This window comes from Felis catus, chromosome B4, assembly GCF_018350175.1.
Source record: "Felis catus isolate Fca126 chromosome B4, F.catus_Fca126_mat1.0, whole genome shotgun sequence".
NCBI classification, from domain to species: domain Eukaryota; kingdom Metazoa; phylum Chordata; class Mammalia; order Carnivora; family Felidae; genus Felis; species Felis catus.
This window is the reverse complement of record NC_058374.1, coordinates 45,916,066-45,930,554: the sequence shown is the minus strand read 5'-3', so window position 1 is coordinate 45,930,554 and position 14,489 is coordinate 45,916,066. Positions and strand designations below refer to the sequence as shown.

The window sequence follows — 14,489 nt, the reverse complement described above, 5'->3', positions numbered from 1 at the left end:
AATGTATTACAGCTTAAAAGATCCTTCAGGACAAGAGCCTCATCTATTACCTATCGTGTTTAGTACGTTGCCGAGCACAGGGAACTTTTTTACATGAACACCTAAGACAGCTGCTTCGTCATCAACTGTGGCATAGGACAAAGATGGGTAGAGCCATCCGCCACCTTTCTTTGGTGCCTGCTTCCTCTATAGTCTCCAGCTACCAACTGATAAGCTTAATGGATCTTCACGCAGTATTAGTTTCGGAGCACAGCTGGAATACTATCAAATTCTTATCTTTTTTTTTTTAAGTTTATTTATTTATTTATTTTGAGAGAGAGAGGAGGAGGAGAGAGAGACAGAGAGAGAGAGAGAGACGTCATGAGCAGGGGAGGGGCAGAGAGAGAGGGAAAGAGAGAATCCCAAGTAGGCTCTGCACTGTGAGCACAGAGCCTGAAGCAGGGCTCGAACTCACAAACCACGAGAATCTGACCGGAGCCAAAACCAAGAGTCAGACGCTCAAGCGATTGAGCCACCCAGGCACCCCTCAAATTGTTACCTTTTCAACTTTATACCATCTTACAAGTCTACCTTCGTCTGGAGTGTGGATAATTGAAACTCTTCTGTTATTGGACTTTTGGGACCCAGAACAGGACCACTCAACTGGTTGTCACTTGATTCCTTCCACTTACTTGATTTCGGAAGATTATTTCTCAACCTGACATTCTGATTGCACTGTTCTACTGAGGGGCTACAGTGACATGTCATGTCCCCAAAGATCAAATTCAGCCAACAAGTATGACGACTCTAAGTTGACATAGTATATACATAACGCCATTTAGTGCTTACTACTCTATGAGGTCGAGGTTATGTGCCTGGTTTACAAAAGAAGAGCCAAGATTCTGTGATGTCCAAGGCTACACAGCTAACAGTCATGGCCGCTCGCTGCTCTTGGGACCCAGACCAGACTCTCTAACATGATGGGCTCAGGCTACCTCACCAGCTTTTCCCCTTGTCGTGGTTTTCCATAGCAAATTCACCAAACGTCAGTTGCCTGGGTTTCCATCCTTGGAAGACCAAATCTTCTAGTCTCAGGGCTTTCGCACACCCCATTTCCCCTTCCCAGAGACAATCCTACCTCCTCTTTACCCAGTTAACTCCCACTGAGTTTTTAAGTTGCCTCTTACATGTACGCTGTAGACTAGACCGAGTTCCTGTGTCTTAGGCTTTCAAAGCACCCCGTGGTGCCGCATCAGTGCCCTCCCCCTCAAGGGTAACTATACGCGTGAGTCATGTGTGTGTCTATCCCTGCTTCTGTCCCAGGTGCGGCTAAACCACAGCAGAGGAATAAGAAAGGTACAAACCCATAGAGAGAGAGGATGGGAGAAGGCTGTGGAGAGAGGTGCACAAAGTTCTGGAGGGGACGCAGATGAAAGACGCGTATCTGATCTGGCAGAGCGGAACAGCTAGACCCCACCTGCCCGCAGGGGGAGACACCACTAAGAAACAGGCTCCTTCTTCCTGACAATCCCCCAAAACTTCAGAAACTAGAGGTTCCAAGGTCCTCTGAAAGCAGGAGGAGAGCAGGAGAGGCTACCGATAAAAGGATCTGTGGTGTGAGTCTGTTCCACTCTCCTCAGTTCAGCGGCTGCCGCTCCTAGTAAATGACAGAACATTTGCTTGCTTGAATCAGGTTGAGTCAGAGTACCCGGTCCAGCAGAGATCAAGGATTAGGAGAATAGAGGGGAATGCAGTGGAAATCTGCGTAATGAATGATAAAAGCTCAAGCCTCTTCCCAGCTTGGTTCCTTACAAGCAGGAGACCACAGGATTTCTTCTGGGGCAAACTCACTTCCTCGAAAAGACTTCTGGGGCCTCCCACGAGATGGCCAAATTATCAACCAACTGAACCACCGGAGTTGGACTCAACAGGCATCAAGCCCCACCTGTGCACACGGGACGGCCAACGTTTTGAATAAATATCTAAGAGTTGCCATCCAACTTTTTAAAAAATTACAAGTGGCGGAAAGTGCTATGGAGGAAAACGGTACAAGGTAAAGGGGAAGGGGAACGAGGGAAGGTGCGGTTTTGGAAAGAGCTATCGTAGAGAGTTCTAAGAATAGCAAGACCCGTCTGGCTAAAGAGAAACGAACAGAACAAAAGGTAGCACAGGATGAGGTTAGAGAGGTTGACGGGGTCTGGATCAAACGGGACCTGGTGGTTCACACTGAGAATTCAGAATATTTCTAAATGTAACTAGAAGCCACTGGAGGTTCTGCAGCAGCGAAATGGCACCACGTGGCTTCTATTTTACAACAGAGTACTCTCCTTGTTGTGTGGGGAGTGCACTGTATGGCTGGGGTTAACTCCTGGTCAGCCTCAATCTCCCCTATGACGTTGTAAGCAACACGAAGGCAGGGGCATGTCTGTCTTGGTCGCTGATATGTACTTAGTACCCCATATATATACTTAGTAGTCATATAATAAATTATCTGTTGAGAGAATGAACTGAACAGCAAAAGGAGAACTAGAAATTAGTGTGAGATTCCACAGCCCCGGTCCTTCTAGTACACTAACTAGACTTCCAGAAAAGATAAGGATCCTTAGCAGAAAGTCCCCTTGACGAAGACCATGATGCACTTCTGCTACTGATAATATCATCTTGGTTCAGTCTATAGATATTATGACGTCACTGTGATCTATTTTAAAGCGAGAGCAGGTTGAAAATGGCAATTATTCTTACGTAGACAAATGGTGCTAATTGGTGTTTATAGTGACAGTCTCTATGACACATTCCGGCTAATCCCATTCTATAATAATAAATCAGATATAAAATCAGAAGTAAGTCATACTGCAAGACACTTAGATAGGCCCTGTTTTTCTTCTGATCGTCCCAAATTAAATCACTGGTTTGGAGTTCCATATTTAAAGCTTATTCCAAGGCATTTTTACAAAGGTATTTTCCCTAGATTTTGTAAGTATATTATAGGCAGCATCATTCATTATTGGTGACTCGCCATTTTGTTTTTTAAAAAAAATTTTTTTTTTCAACGTTTATTTATTTTTGGGACAGAGAGAGACAGAGCATGAATGGGGGAGGGGCAGAGAGAGAGGGAGACACAGAATCGGAAACAGGCTCCAGGCTCTGAGCCAACAGCCCAGAGCCTGACGCGGGGCTCTAACTCACGGACCGCGAGACCGTGACCTGGCTGAAGTCGGACGCTTAACCGACTGCGCCACCCAGGCGCCCCGGTGACTCGCCATTTTGAAGATCAATACTCAATTCATGAGGACAGCTTGTCCTCACAAATAAATTCCAAAAATTTGCAACTCTTACACATTCTAAGAACAAAATAAATCCAAAAACCTGTTCTTTTGACTTTTAGGACTCAGTCATTCAACCAACATGTATGGAGACTACATGCAAAACAATGACAAAATATTGTGTATACAAAGATGAACAATGGTTTCTGTCTTCCAGGAGTTTAAGGGACAGGCTTCTTATCAGCTACAAATTTCTTCCTGGCTAACTGTAATTTCTTGTATGCTTCCCTAGTTTGCAATGTGGACCAAGAATACAGCCACAATACCCCACCTGAAAGTATGCGCGAATGATTTATTCAAGTGCTAGAATGATCATTCCTACAAAGCAAGCAAGCAAGAGCACCCGCTTGTGGCAGAAGTTTTGGGAGGTGAGACTGGTAGAAACTTGCATCGAATCTAGTGCACTTTAGAAATGAAGGCCACATTAGCACCTAAACCAGGAAGACAATACCTAGTAAGAAACTTGTAGAGGAATGGACTGCGTTGGGGCAAATCCAGTGATTAAGATACATCTTTCAAGTAACCGTCTACCGATACGAAATCAGAAAGAGGTCAGGGGTCAATTATTTTTATTGTACAACAAGGGCAGGATGAATAGTAATGGGTCTAGAGGTCACTAAGGAAAATTCAGGCTAAGTAGGAGGCCAAACTTGAGTTTGGGCTAAGAGAGCTGCTCAGGAGAACCTACAGAATTCCCAACACTGGAGATACTCAAAGCTAAGTTCAACCCGAAGAGATGATTTAGGAATAATTACCTCTGTTCAAATGCCAGCAAACAACAAAATATTCCACTCTAGGTACAGAGTAGGTCAAGCAAACATAAAGCTTATTGGATAATTTTGTGCTGTGGCTCAAGACTGGTCGCCCTGTGGTACACACCCCAGATGACTTACGCTTGGTGTTAAGCAAATCACATCACGTAACATAGTCAACTGTGTCTGCCAATGATAAGACTGGTTACAATTCCCAGTCCCTAAGTGACAGCTGAAAATAAATGTTTGCAGCACTCATAAACATATAACATTGAAGAGTAACAGAAACATGTTTTAAAGTGATATAGAAAGAATTAAATCCAGAACCTTAAGACACTTTCCAGAGTCCTCCTAATACTTCCATACAGAATGGCCCTGCAGGTACCAGGCTTGTTAGAAACCCGAGTAGCCCACTGAACCATGAGAGCTGATCTTCTAGAAGAACCTGCTGATCACAGGCATAAGCTTTTAGCTTCTGGAACATGTGCCCGAACCTCTTGATGCTTCTGTACGCTTGTAGTTTCATGCCCTCCCAGGCTCGGAGAAAGCAGGGAAGGGCCATCCCATCCTTCTCGGCAGCTGAGGTTTGGAGGTTTAAGTGGTTCACGTTATCAGCCCCCTGCAGTGTCCTAACCAACAGGAAGTTTCCCCGGAGTTTCCATCACAGGAAATTTCCTGTGAGGAAACCCTTACTGCACAAACAAAGAGTTCCTTAGCTTCCCACAGAAACTGCAGAGGCGGCTGAGGTGGTGTGGGCAGAAAGGGTGGGTGTGAACAGGGGTGGAAGGCAACAGGGGGTTGATGGGTAGACAGCATGGGAAGAAACGGAGGGGAACCAAGAAGTTATTTCACTTCCCTTGGCCTTGGATTTGTCAGAAAACTGCTTACTAACTGGCACATGCTGGCATTCACCTCCTGGCCAGCAGCCTCACCCCAGGTCAGAATGAACTTGGAGAGATAAGACCTAATGTAAGTGCAGGTTCTGCTGGTCAACCTCCAGCCCTGGCCTCCCCGAATCTATTTCCCCATCTGAACAGCATGGGGCCCTGTGTTGATTAAACAAGACAGATTAATATAGACGTTAACACTAGTAAACTGTTAAGGTTTCATACAAATACAAGGGTAGTACGAACTAGTTTGACCATAACAATATTTTCACTCTAGCAAAAGCCTGCCCGGTAGTAGGTTATCTACAGAACGGTGAGGTCTCTCCCTGGGAGGACCATTCTATTTCCCCGTCTTTGTCAACGCAATCTGAATTAAAGGGAGCACCAGCTGTGGAAATGGAACATTCTGATTACCTGAATTTTTTGGCTATATCAAGATTCATTAAACAAGCTTTTATTTTTCCAGCCCCAGAAACATTTTCAAAATGTCGGAAACTGGCTTAATTAAGCCATAACCCATAGAGTTGCCTCTGAAACTAAATAGGGTACCTTTAAAAAAAATTTTTTTTGCCCTTTTCTTCTAAAGACCAAGGTCAGAGTTTTAAAAAGAAAGGTCAGTTAAGGGGTGCCTGGGTGGCTCAGTCGGTTAAGCGTCCGACTTTGGTTCAGGTCGTGATCTCACGGTTCGTGGGTTCGAGCCCCGCGTCGGGCTCTGCGCTGACAGCTCGGAGCCTGGAGCCTGCTTCGGATTCTGTGTCTCCCTCTCTCTCTGCCCCTCCCCTGACCATGCTCTGTCTCTCTCTCTCTCTCTCTGTCTCAAAAATAAATAAAAAACATTAAAAAAAAAAAAAAGAAAGAAAGGTCAGTTAAGAGGTCTATTTTGTTTTCTTCCAGTTAATTTATGTCTCTGCTCACATATTTGCCATTCTAACGTGGGGAGTCTGCTTAGAATAACGTAAAACAAAATCACATGGGATACGTGAGGACGACTTTCCAACGACTGCGGCTCACTGTTATATCACCCCTATTTTTGCTTTCATCTTTAAAGCCATGATGTAATTTTACTGCTTCAGAGGGCGGACTATATACTCGGACGACGTTTGCCGCAAGATACTCTGGCTTTTTCATTCTTTCTGGGAAACACCTGGTCACCTACTCTTGACGAACGTTTTAAAATTTAAGTCCCATTTTCAAGATGATTCTGGGGGCTCACTCCATCAAGGGGCAACACCACTGCCTTTTGTTTCCAGACCTACTGTGCAAATAGGCCTGTATTTCAAGCTTCTAGAGTAGAAAAGAGGCAAAATAAAAATAAAATAGACCCCCCCCCCCATTTCTGAAGAAATGGAAGCCATGCAAATGAAAACTCAAAAATGTGACAGTGGAGCACAGAGGCCAAATGACAGGGTATAATACAGTCAGTAGTGCACACAGACACTAGTTTCACATTTTTTTTAATGTTTTATTATTTATTTTTGAGAGAGCGAGAGAGACAGAGAATCCGAAGCGGGCTCCAGGCTCTGAGATGTCATCACAGAGTTCAATGCGGGGCTTGAACTCACGGACCGTGAGACGGTGACCTGAGCCGAGGTCGGACGCTTAACCAACGGAGACACCCAGGCGCCCCACACAGACACTATTTTTAATACAGAACTTTCAGGCCGGTTGGTACAGTATTTTACAACATAAAACCATAAATGCCTTTTAAGTCCCACGTTTAAAGGCCCCCAGGGAACCCTTCCCCTAAAATGAAGCGCATTCAATTTCACAAGCCTCTGTTAAGCCCATCCCTGGTGGCAGACAAGGCCCCTGTCCTCAAGGAGTCACCTTCTAGTGGGTGACACAGACACACAGGTAAGGACAATAATCAATTCATACTTAGCAACCAGCCCTGTGTCCGATGGGGGCTGTGTGTTACAGCAGAGTGAGAGACATAGACAGTGACACAGGCGATGCACAGAGGACAGGCTACTTCTACAAGACCCAGAGAACGGCGCGGGTCACCCCTGCCGGAGATCCCCAAGGACTAAGACATAGTCAGGCATAAGCTGCCACCAAGCTGTGACTGATTCTCAAACACCAGTCTCGCTCTTCACAGACGCACTCCATAAACGCCGAGCAGGAGCTGTGGGGAAGTAACAGGCACTTGGATGCAGAGTAGAAGCTCCAGAAAAAACTTCCTTAAGTACAAATCACAGAAGTGGAGGGTGAAAGGCCCCTCAAAGCCTTTCCTCTGACGCTAGCCAGAACCACACCTAAGTAATTTCCAGTTTGTAATGATGATAGACTCAAAGGAAAATGTATGTAGAACTCTCAGCGCCTGCTTTGGGTTATAGGCACTATTCCATACATTACCTGATTTAAGGGAAGTGTTTTTTTTTATTCCCCAAGTTAGACAAAGAAGCTGAAATGCAGAGAGATAAAATAACTTGCCCTCTCCCCAGCCTGGGGTTACACAGCTAGAAACAGCCTGGAGGCTTCCAAGTCCTGCCATCTTCCCTGCCTACCACAGTGCTCCAGAAACTTCCCCGCAGAGAGGGACCCGGCTCGGCCATGCAGCCACAGAGAAGTCTGGCCATGAGGCGTTCATCGGGACTTCGTTCCTGACTGGCACTGTAGAACAAGAAAGCAGGGTCGTCCTGTTGGTTTTGACTGTGGTTATGAACTGGATTATTAACCCAGTCTTTTGTGATAATTCAGTAACATTTCTTTGATGTTTTCTGAGGCAGAGGTAAGCCAAAGAGCCAAGGTGTCACTTCTTCCCTCTTCCATACCTGAGTCGGGATGGAACGCGTCACCAACCCCAAGGTGTGGACGCCAGTAGCCATGAGTGGTCCTGAGGATAATCAGGGCATTGCAACCCGTCGGTATGGCCCAAGAGGAGGTGGACACTTCACACAGGCTTACAAGGGCCGGAGGCACAGGAAGACTCATGGGGACAAGGCGACAGTGCTTGTTTTTAGGAAGCCTAAGGAAGCATCTGGGATGCCGTAAAGGATGGGTGGCAGTAAAGGAGACTGGGCACCAGTGACCTTGGTGCGCATGAGACGTTCAGATCACTTGGAAAATTTTAACCTGTATTAGCCCATTCTCTCCTCAGGCTACATGGATAAAAATGTCTGTGGGTAGCTGTCTCCTCTTCTTCCTCTCCCCTCCCCCCCCCCCCCCCGCCTTTAGTTAATTGCAGCTGTGGTCAAGGGCCTGCAGCCAAAAGTCCCACAATGCACCCCTCCACAGGAAGTTCCCAAGATCTCTTCCTGAACAGGAAATTTCCTGTGGTCCAACAGACATTCCTCTCAGCGTTTATCACTCACATACATTTGTTTTGGCAGATACCGGGTCTTGGGTAAGAACAACAAGAGACGGTTGGAGGGAAGGCTACCTCAGGAAAAAAAAAAAATGCAGTTATTGTCAGGAGAAGAAAGTGTGACTGAATCAACTCCTATCTCAAAGGAAAACAAATACTACCAAAATGGACCCGAGAGATCTGACATGTGTGGGAATGTGCGTGCCACTCACACAGCTGTGCCACATTCCGATTTTAATTGCGACTCAGAGTGAAGGTAGGTGGGGGCCAACTTCAAAGCATTTGGCCAACTTCGCTCCGTGAAATCCTGGTTCTTCTACACATCATGGCTACCATGTGACCGAGACTTTAAACTTTTCTGCAGCGTCCTTAGACGTGTGCCCTAATGTAACTTGTTCCCTCATGACAAGAAGCCTTTCAATCTGCCCAACCCCTAGCCACCAGCATACCCTTTCTGGAGTGGCTCACAAGCCGATATTCCACACTCGTGTGGCTTCTCTGTAGACGAGTCTACAATTCTGGAGCCACAACGGGCGACAGGAGAAAAAATGCGAGTACTCGAGCATTAGCAGTATCATTCTCCGTCCTAACTGGCCTGACATCTCTCTTACAACCCACCTTCCACATAGTTCCCGAAAAGGAATGTATCGCTTCCCCGCCTGAAACCCGTCAATGGCTCCCCGTAGATTCTAGGGGAGAAATTCAATTCTTCAGCTTAGCCCAGCCGGCCCTTCAGGTCTATCTTTCCGGTTTTATTTTCTATCACACCCCTTTGCTCCGGCCACCAGCTGCTGCTTGTTTCTAGAACTGATCTTCATTTCTTTGCTTTCCTCAGACTCCTTCTACTTTCCTTCGCGACCCAGCTTAAACACTTACTCCTTTCCGAAGTCAACTGCTTCTCCTCTGTGGGTCAATGACATGATACACAACCCCAACCACCCTATATTCTGATTTGCTGGTTAGCCATCTGTCCTCCCCAAGAGGTGACAAGTTCCTCAAGGGCAAGAACTATTTTACCTTCTTATTTGTCTTTGGAGTCACATAGCAGATAGTTGATGGATATTTGTTAAAAAGCTCATCTTCTGGGGCGCCTGGGTGGCTCAGTCGGTTGGGCGTCCGACTTCGCCTCAGCTCATGATCTCGCAGTTTGTGAGTTCGAGCCCCATGTCCGCTCTGTGCGGACAGCTCATAGCCTGGAGCCGGCTTCGGATTCTGTGTCTCCCTCTCTCTCCCTGCCCCTCCCCTGCTCTCTCTCTCTCAAAAATAAACATTAAAAAAATTAAAAAAAATAAAGTAAAAAAGCTCATCTTCTGCAACCTTTACGTGGTAAAGACTACGGGAATGTTCTTTTGTTTCTACTATAAGTTAGGCGATCACACAAAAACATCTTGTAGCCTAAGTATCCTAGCAACCTTGTAACTTCGTCTTCAAGACCCACAGAACTGAAATCCTTCCCTATAGATTATGCCAACGTGGGATGCCCACTTTCTCCTGAGAGAGCTGTGCATCGCATTGGTCCGACTGATTTTCCATGTGTTTTAGCTGTAGTAAGATACTTGGCTGGCTGCCCCTAGGGCCCCATAATCTTTTCAGCTGGACTTATTTAACCCCCTTTCTGTAAGTCCAGCTCCACCCAAACTCCAGGCCCAATCCTCTCCTTTATCAAGAGGAAGCTTGGGACCAGTTGTTCAGGGAATCAGTAGTGAGTCACCACTACTGCTGGCTTTACTGGGCCTTGCTCTGTCACCCGGAAAAAAAAGTCTTTGCTGTAATGGGGTCCCTTATCTGGGTTTCCCACCCAGCCCTATCTTCCAGTCCTTCTCCATAACACAAGTCCTATGGCTGAATCCCAGTTGCTATGGCTGGGTTTCTGCTGTCTGCTCCTTAAGCTCACGTTTCCAAGGTCATGTTAGACACCCCCCACCCCCAACTACCAGCACCTTGCCTCCCGGCCATACTCGCCAACAACTGGTGGTCCTGGCCTTCCTCCCGTTACCTGATACTGAAATTTCCCTAGTTGCCTCGACTCTGTGGGCACAGCTGAAGTTTGGGAACTGTGAATTTCTTAAAGAGAGTATCCTTTCAATTCTGTTCCCAGTGCCTGGACTAGTGCTAAGCACACTGCATGAATACAAATATTAGTGCTTGAAAGAACGAATGGCCTCTCAAAAACTGAGCTTTATTGATGGCATGATTTGGATTTGTTGGAAACATCACAGTGGATGGCCAACAGACTATTTCTAGGTTCTTACAGGACAGAAAGGATCTTTCACTGAAGAAAGGACACCTAAATTCCTCTCAAAAAGAAGGAGGTAAAGCCCTATTTCAAGAAATTATCCTGGGGCACTTGGGTGGCTCAATCAGTCGAGCATCCGATTCTTGATTTTGGCTCAGGTTCGTGAGTTTGAGTCCTGTGTCGGGCTCTGTGCTGACAGTGTGTAACCTGCTTGGGATTCTCTGTCCCTTTCTCTCTCTGCCCCTCCCCTGCTCATGATCTCTCTCTCTCTCTCAAAATAAACTAAAAAAAAAAAAAGAAAAAAAGAAAAAAAATGATCCCTCAGCACTATTCGATTTCTTAAAACAAAACAAAACAAAAAAAGAGAGAGAGAGAAAGAAAGAAAGTTTGTAGAGAGGAAAGCTGTCACTTCACAGTCTCGGTGCCTTGAGGGTTCTGGAACGGACAGTATCCAGCGACAGTTCTGGTTTCAGTGGTGAGCGATGGAGAAACATTCGTGTCACCTCTGGGGCTGTCAGTGCTTTTAATACAACACTTTTCATAACACTCGGGGAGGGTTGGACAGCTGTTTCCACTCTTTTATTCCTACTCACGGGGCTGGGAATTAAAAGGTCTGGGCTCAAGTCCTTTCTCTGCTATTGACTTCCTTGAAGAGCCTGGACATGTCACCTCACTCCAGGGTCTGTTTCCTCATCGAAGACGGGGGAATACCACCACCCAGCTTGCGGCGGTTGGGAGGGCTAAAGGTAACGGTAAGTGTCACCGGGCTGGTGCACAAGGGGGCAAAGGTGAAAATGGCACATAACAGGTGGATGTGAATCTTGGCCAAGGAGCAGAAGATGATGCAGTGTGGTGGGCTCTTCTCCCTTCCCTTCTGGCGTGCACATAAAAGCCTACAACTCAGTCTATCCTCTGGTCCCGGATGTATCTTAGTTTTTTCTTTTCTTTCTTTATATAACTAGTTTTTTTGTTTGTTTTTTTTTTTAAATGAGTTTCATATACGATGTGCTCTCCTTCTTTCCGGGACAGTCCCTGAACCAGAGGCTGAGGTGTTTGCGGCTCATCCGTGCCAAGTGGCATCTTGATTCAGGGGCAAATGGAAAAATCGGGAGAAGGTGGCCGAGGTCGTCCGATCATCATCTGCCAAGGGAATGCACTCGCTGCTGTGGCCGTGCAGATCGAAGTCCCCATGTTATTTTTCTAGGCTTTTGGAAGTTGAGCGAAGAGATAGGGGTGGAATGCCCCTTTGCATATTTGCTAACATTCGGTGAGTCCTTACTATGTGCCAGGCCCTGTACCAAGTGAATGGTTTTCAGGGTGTCAATCATTAGAACTCTGTTATGACCTGCAAGGCTCCTGGCTGTAAGTCAAGGTGTTCCCTTTGGCTCTGTGAAGTCTCCAAGCGGTGGCCTGATTTCCTTGGAGTCCCTACCAAGGCCAGAACAGCTGGCGTTCCTCTCCTAGCACGGCTCCGGTCCCAAGGACAAGCAATTGGAGGCAGGATGTTTTGTGAGGAAGGTTCTGTGCTTGAGGCGCTCCGGAGACCGGTGAACCGACGGGCCTACCATTCTTCCATCTCAGGCCTTCTTCAGTTTATCCGTGTTTAAATTTATATTTTAAATATACTCCGCTTTAACTGTTCCTGCCTTATTTTTTTTTTACAAATATTACACTCTGAGGTTCAATTTGGAGGAAGCAATCTTAGAAATTAAAAAAAAAAATTAAAAAGCACAGATGCAGCTCCTATCCAACGAAACAATTAAAAACACACATGCACACAGATTACTCTTAGACCGCTGGTGCACACGGAACCTTAAACAATGGAATGTTATGCAAATGACACAGCATTTGTGCCATCTTCTAGAAGGGTGCTGTGGACATTAAAGAATGGCTGTTTCGGTCAGCTCAACAGTCACAAAACACAGCAAGTCATGTAAGACCATTTATTAAGCTTTGTGGACAGTTACACTGGAAGTAGAGGACACGATTCTTTTCTGTGAAGTATTCACTGCCAAATGGGAAAGAAAAAAACCAATAAATGTATGCATCAATAGCAAATACCATTGACGTCTGCATGGAAAGATAACTAGACACAATTTGTTTCCGGGAACCACCAAGCAAAATAATGGCTTTCTCCTGCCAAAATCCAGACTCCTAATGATACCAATGCCCACAAACCTGGGATGACCGTTTTATCTTAAACAGCCATACAAAATAGGCAATGGTATAGCACAAGACTAAAATAACCTGAAGGGATTAAACGCTTAGGTGCAATGAAACCCACGGGTATGAGAATCGGGGGCCCGGAGTAAAGCTGACCTCTCTACTCCCTGAGTATTTCTCCTTCAATTCCGCAGCTAGCACTGGGAGGCTATTTTTAATCCCCGGGCATTAGGCAGCTGAGTCTGGTTAGAATAAGATATCTGAATATGGAGGCACCAAATGCCTGGAGCTCACGCTAGAAACGTTGCTTGTACCCAAGCAGCTGGGCTGAGGATGCACAGGCTCCTGAGATTTCCCACCAGAATGGTCAAACTAGTCCTGGGCTTACAGGTCAGACAGGGGCCGGTTTGGGAGGTAGCATCTTCCCTGTCTTTGAGTTTAGCCAGCGTCCAGTTCCAAGAACTATTTTAAGTGCACTCTTAAAAGCTGCTTCTATCCTCACACCCACACTGAGGTTAAGGATGGAGAGAGGGAGTGAGAAAGGGAGAGGGGAGGGAGGGAGGCTGATTGATTGACTGGGCTTTACTGCTCTTTCCCTGATTTCCGTGGGTTCCCATTGTGCTTCTAAGAAAGCAGGATTCAGCGGGCGTCAGTGCTCTGGGCTATATTTATACCCATCCAGCTGCCCAGTTGCTGAGCTCTTCACAATTACAAACAGCAGGAGAACAAGATGCCTTCCAGGGGGACCATTTTCTCATGGTATTTATTCTAGATTTCTCTGAGATGATCTCAGCATTCATATCTTCTTGATGAAGTTGGGGGGGGGGGAGTGAAGGGAGAAGAAAAGAATCAGAGCTGGTGGGCACAGTTCTCTGGTGCCAATGCAAAGAGAGCGTTATATCTTCCAGGCATAAATGGGGAAGGCTGCCGTTCTGCCTGGGCTTTATTTGCCATTCGCCAGGCTTATGCCTGGAAAACAGACTGAAGGGTCACACAGTGCTACACGAAGTAACTGTGAGTAGAGGTACCCACTCATCCCTGGCTTTATTTCCCACCTCCTGAGAGGCGACACAGAGCAAAAGGTAATATTAAGAGAAGAAGGGAGGTATTCCACTGGCTTCGGAATCTAATTTGGATTGAATTCTGACTGGCACTGTCCATGTGTGTGAGCTTGAGTAATTTACCGGAGTCCTCGGAGCCTCGCCTCACCTAAGAGTCCCTTAAGAGAGTTACTGTTGGTCTGGAATTGAGACAGCATGTGGAAGGAAGAGGAGGCCTGTATTAGCTTCCTTTGGCTTGTGTCTAAAACACCTTCTACAGCCCTGGCCAGCCCAGTCCGGAACATAACGTCCTCTGGGCCAGGCACCTGTGGTGAGCAACCCAAAGCTGTTCAAGCAAAGCAGCTAGGCAAATAGGAGGGCTACACCACTCACTTACCAGCAAGTAAGCCTCTCATGCGTTCGCTTCATTTATCTTTTTTTTCGTTTTTAATTTTTTTTAACGTTTATTTATTTTTGAGAGAGAGAGAGAGAGAGACAAAGCACAAGCGGGGAAGGGGCAGAGAGAGAGGGAGATACAGAATCCCAAGCAGGCGCCCGGCTCCGAGCTGTCAGCACAGAGCCCCACGGGGGCTCAAACCCAGGAACCTCGAGATCATGACCTGAGCCGAAGTCGGACACTTAACCGACTGAGCCACCCAGGCGCCCCTCACTTCGTTTATCTTAACAGAACCTTCTCCAGGGCCCTGATGAGGATTAAATTAGCTAGCAGATGGAAAAGTGCTTAGGACAGTGCCTGGCACGCAGTTAGCATGCAGTAAGGGCTAGCTATTGTTATTTTCCC

The 14,489-nt window shown here is 46.4% G+C and overlaps 1 protein-coding gene across 5 annotated transcripts in view; it reads right to left on the bottom strand.

The window, feature by feature from the left end:
• ETV6 (ETS variant transcription factor 6) overlaps positions 1-14,489 on the bottom strand; it is a 315,993-nt gene that overhangs the window by 99,094 nt on the left and 202,410 nt on the right. The window lies entirely within an intron of this gene.